Here is a 5,936-nt window from a genome sequence, read left to right as displayed (position 1 = left end):
AGATTCACAAATCTGCCCCAGTTTTTCGGGTATGGGTTCTTACCTGGAAGAGGTAGTGGGCATGAAAAGGATAAGCTAAAAGGATGACCCTAATTGGTCTGATTTTCTTTTGCATGCTTTTCCTTAGTTGGCAAAGAGATCCCTTCTTCCTGAGACATTACTTTTTCTCTTTTTTTCATTTTCAAAGTTTTTGTTTTTTTTTTTTTTGTGGCTATATTGCAAGTCGTTTTGTCTTATCGCAAAATTAAGCTTTATGAAAATTTGAGCAAACATTATTCAATCTGCGTGGACTTTATTAGGCTTGTAATGTGGCTAGGGCTAGAAGGTATTGAAAGGAAGGGGTATAAAGGCCCAAATAAATGTTTGTCGGATACATTTTTTGAAGCAAGGGTTGTCATCTGGCATTGTGTCAACTATTTGACATTTTGAGCACTTTGCTTTTCTTGAACTCCATTTTTTTATTTTTTCATCATCACTTTGTGATTTTTTGTTCTTTTTTTTTTGTTTTTGGTTACCCTTTTGAAGGATTCCTCCGTTTGATCATTGAGTGCTCTTCAACTGCTTCCTAAGTTGACTCATACTGATGACAACCCTTGCTTGGGAATAATTTTGAAAAAGGATTTTTTTTTGGCTCAAAACGGGGTGACAATGGATATATTTTGTTTTTTGGTAAAGAAAAGATGGCCACACATCATTTCAAATTCTGATTGCTTTGTTTTCAAAAGATTAATTCTACGACTAGATGACCTCAACATGAGTGATTTTTCCCTTTCCTTTCCTTTCTAGACTGCCCTTTCGGGTTTTCAATCTAGTGGACTTATTCTCTTTTTGAAAGTTCCTCTGTTTGTCTCAATGGATTCAGGGATCACCCAACTAGCGCAAGCAAGGAAAATTTTGGCCAGGCCAATCTGCCCCAGTGTAAAGGCTTACATCATTACTAAGGGCAGTGACAGTGTTTGTTGGGGAACATCCTTTATTTTGGAACAGTGAAGGGTGAAGGTTTTCAAGCAAAATGCGCACAAACGTCTCGGGAGAAAGCGTCAAATTGTTATTTTTTTGATTAAACACTTGACCTTAGAAAAACTTGACATCCCAATTTTCCTTTTGATTATTCATCATTTTTTCTTTTGCTCTTTTCTATTTTCGAAAAACAAAAGTTTGACGATTTGCAAGAAAGATAAGTGACTCAAGATTGACTTTATTTCATTTTTTTTTTCAATTTTGTTTTCCTTTTTTCCACGATACCCTTTCAGGACTCGATTTCCAGCACTACTTGGAGAAACCCTGTAGTGAATGCTCGCATCCAAAGTCATGGATGAAGACGTGATACCAATGAGCATACTTCCCAGTAGCAAGACACTCCACAACATCAAATTCACTTGTACAATGACTTATGATTTCTTGTGTGATCTTAAAGCCCACTTCATTTCTTCATGGCATTTGTGGAGGCATTCTCAAGCCTTGCCTCAATGTTGGATTGACTTTCTTCACAATTTAATCATCTTGAATGAATCAAAGTTTGCCTTTGCGCTTGAACCACCAGCATTTTTGGTGGAATGACCGATAGCCACTCCATGGTAATCACCTTTTGTGTATGATGTATCATGAGTCTTGAGGTATTGAGGCTTTAAAGGCTTCATGTAACAAGTAGAGGCCACGCCTTTTTATGCAGAAGACATGGAAGAAATGTTGCATAAGTCATATGGATAGGAGTGAAACTCATAGGCCTTTTCTCTTGATCAAACATTTTTCTACCTGACAGCTTGGTAGGAAGTTGAGTTTGGGTCTAGTCTCCAATCTTCCTCAAAACAGTTTCAAAGGGTAGGCCAACGGTATTTGAGCGGTGGGATGTGATTGAGCTCTTTCTTCTCTCCTTATCCCAAGCTTAGACCAGACTTGTTCACATTTACTGCCATGGTAGGACCTTGAGCGATCTCTTCAGTCTTCACACAAATTTTAATTCTTTATTTGATTATCACCAAGTTTGTAAAGCTTATGGAAACACTGCTCACCACGGTCTCACAGAAGGGTGATTACAGAGTATTGAGGAATATGGGAACCATTTCCTTGTCACTCTAATGAAACTTCATTTGAGCAACAGTCTCTTTCCACCTTTGGCATATTCTTTGAACAATTTAGACTCCTTCATTAAGGTCTGCAGTTAATCAATCAAGTGCCCCATCCCTGATATATTTGTACTGCCTCAAGAAAGCATCCACCAAATCCTCCCAAGACCGGATGCACGACTGTTCAAGGTGAGTGCCCCAGTTTGGTGTCATGCCAGCCAATCTACCTTAGAAGAAATGAATTAGCAACTTCACATGCGTGAACAATTTTTTTCCATACATCATGAGATGGCTCTGAAGACAAGTGATCCCTCCAGGTAATTTAAACTTTGGGAGGTATCACCACCTCTGAGACTAAGTATAGCCTTGCAACATTTTCAAAGTTAAGGCTTCCTCCAACTTCTATGACTCTTGCCCTTTTCCAGCATTTCCAATTTACATTTGTCAACCTCAACATCCATTGGCGTAACGACATGAGGAGAAGATTTCAACTCGGGTTGCTTTGTCATTGTCTTGCTCACTACATTGGGCTGAATCATTTTTGCAGGGACCATGAAAGTGGTTGCCCTAAGCTTGTTTCTTTCTTGAACTGTGTTATATTCTGCCTTTTGAGTGTGAACATGCCTCAATTCCACTCCCAATGGTGAAGTGTAATGTAGGGGAAGACCATAAGGAGGGAAAGTTTGTGCCTCTGGAACTCTCTATTATAGTCGTGGTACGCACGAATCTCCAGCGCTTTGTAAGGCATTCAGGGCCTCTAGGATTTGGCTCATTTGTCTCTTCAATTGTTGGATATCGACTTTCATCCCTTCTTGAACTTCTCTTTGGTTCTCCAAGATTTGTTAACTGGTTCGATTCCTTTAGGGTATCTTGGATGTTTAGCCGTATTTTTTTTTTAAGTTTTTTTTTAGATGAAACAAATTAAGAAAAAGAAAATAAAAATGAAAATAAAAAGAAGAGACAATGTAGTTCAAATACTCTAGTCGGAAATTATAAAGTTGCGAAAATATTGCCCCGGTGTAATTTGGAAATTAACATGAAACAAAGTCAATAAGGTGGTTCATCATTCAGAAGTTCCCAAGACGTGAGACATAGGACGTATTGGTCAACCATCTCAGGCTTTAGCCATAACATTCTTCATTTCTCTGATAAGTTCCCTGCAGCAATTGAGGAATGTTTCAATCCCCTTAAGTGGGTTGATGATTGACATTACAGACTCAGCATCAGCTAAGAACTTAGGGACGTTTTCAATGGCTTCATCGGCAAGGCAAGCTAGCTGTGAGAGACGTCACTTCCAATTCTTTGTAACTTGTCCTTGTTCAATGACATACTCTTTCATCTGAATCATTATTTATGGATGTCTCCTTTTTAGCTTGATGCTAACATTCTTTTTCTAGTTTCTCAACTGATGTTTTCATCTGCTGCTCAGCATTATGAAGTTGTTTTTCATAGCTTGGGTAAGGAGAAATTAACTTGAATGACAACTTGATTGTCTTAACCCTCTCTGTGATTCATTGGCTAAGGGAATCTTTATTAAAAGTCCATGATCTTGGGTCTCCCTTGAAGCGAACAACATTGCCCCAAGCGTTCTTAACTTGATGAAGCATTTTAGCAAAGGTTTATTCCTCATAAGATTTACAATGTGGCCAGAGATGCAGGCGTTAGCGATCCTCTCACAGGATACCCAAAAGTTCTTTTTTTTTTTACTGACACACGGATGTAAGCAACACACAACACCGGATACCCATGAGGGGGACATTAGGGTAATTCCCTCAACGGTGTGTGATACACGATCTTTGCTGCCAAGAAAACACGCGATTTAAAAATTTCCTCCTCTAAGCTTGCATAAAGTTGCACTCATTCATTTGCCCCTTTCCTTTCTGGTTTACATTGCAGTAGCTCCTCCATAGGACACGTGGCATTCAAGGCTCCCTTACTCATCCGAGAGATGAACCATGCATGCACCACCGGTAAGTAACACAAGATCTTCCTGTCCTTTTGCTCATAACAACGATGAAGGGTCCCATAAACTTCAGCTAGGATAGCAGTGATTGGATTCTCATAGCGCTCTTTATAACCCACAAATGCATTCATGGCGGCGTAGTCAATGAAATTCTTGACGTTGGGAAAAAGCATGACACCATAGAGGACAAGAGCCAATAGATCCATAAATGTTTCCTACTTTTCCTCTTCATCCAAACGATGCATGTATCCCTCTAGGTATCCCTCAGGAACGCCCCTCACTTTACCCTTGATTGTGACCTCACTTTCCAACTGCATAGGGTGAACTTTCATTATTCTCGCTATCTGTAAGATAGGGATATACTACCTAAGGTAGTTGTAGGGAATTTTTCCTTCAAGAGGTATATCTAAGATTTGCTCGAATTCTTCTACCATAGGCACCAATTGGAAATCCCAGAAAGTGAAACATCTCAATGGTGGTTCATAAGACTGGGCTAAAAGAGTAATGGCCGGTGTTTGAACTTCCACCTCTAACAGGCTCAACAAATTCCCATACTCCTTCCTGAATGCATCCTTTTGGGTTGTCTCCATTTTCTTCAGCAGTTCTCTCAGGCCATCCATATTACCCTCCCTTACTTCAATGGCTATCCTTTCCTTTAAAATGTCTGAACTTGAACCCCCCTTGACTTCAGATCTCATGTTAATTTCCATTTTATCTCAAAGGCTTAGTCACAAATTTATAATTTCCTGACTAGAACCAGTGACAAGACCATAAAAATGCATGAGAAAAAGAAAGAAAGAAAAGAAAAAGGTGTATAAAAACGGTATAAAGATATGTACAAGGTGTTGGATTTTATTAAGAAACAATGAGGATTATAAGGCTGCACACATCTCCCTTTGTGCCCTAGATAAGGTTCAACGCTTCGGATTCGAGGTCAACCATATGCAATCTCACCAGGATGGTTCCCTAAACTTAAAGGTCGACGGTCACTAGAGCTATGGCCCCCTTCATAACATCTCCACAACAGTCGAGTAATCAACTAGGTGTGAAGACACAAATGAAGAGAACAGACTCTAGTTGGAGTTCTCACGATAGCCAAACAGGAAGTACATCCCAGAGTGACACCGCTACACAACTCCTCTAATTCTAAGCTACGCTCAGACCCGGGTATAGGGCCCCACTCATGATATGCCGAAAGTGTATGTGTGAAGGGAGAAAATTATGCACACCCAAACCCTCACCTGCAAAACAACCAGAAAAATTCCCAGGCAGATATAAACATATTGTCTACCCTAGGGTTCAATATTCAACAATTATTTACTCACATGCGATTATTCAAATATCAAAGATAGATAAAGAAAAAGGGAAGAAAAACATAAAGAAAAACCACATTGAATTCGCACATATAGTTAAATGGCTTGACTCTCTAAAAAAATTCCCCAGTGAAGTCGCCATCTGTCGCAACCGGAATCGCGACGGGACGACGATCCAAAAAGAAACGGGTTTTAGAAAGAGATTTGGAGTCGCCACCATAGTTTATTATGGAAAACTATGGAAAAACCTCAAAACGATAAAGCACGGTCCACGAAAACCAAAGATTGGGTTCGGGAGTCGGTTACGCGTGGGGAAGGTGTTAGCACCCCCACAACGCCTGCCCTAAGGCAGTACCTTTAACCAAATGCACGAATATGATGTGGTTTTTTAAAATGTTTAATTATCCCCTAAAATAAAATTCTAAATAAACAAAACATATTTTTTAGTTTTTTTGGGGCCCGACAAGGATTGACCTTGCTCCTACGTATTCTCATTCAAAATGAGAAATCAGGGTTACGTAGTTCTAGTTAAAAGATTGTTTGTTGTTTGGAAAAGCAGATGTTTTTAATTTTTGGAGATTTTTATGTTTTTAA

This window comes from Vigna umbellata, chromosome 5 (genome assembly GCF_029865625.1).
Source record: "Vigna umbellata cultivar VRB3 chromosome 5, Vumbellata_1.0, whole genome shotgun sequence".
NCBI classification, from domain to species: Eukaryota; Viridiplantae; Streptophyta; class Magnoliopsida; order Fabales; family Fabaceae; genus Vigna; species Vigna umbellata.
Note: the sequence above shows the minus strand (reverse complement) of the source record.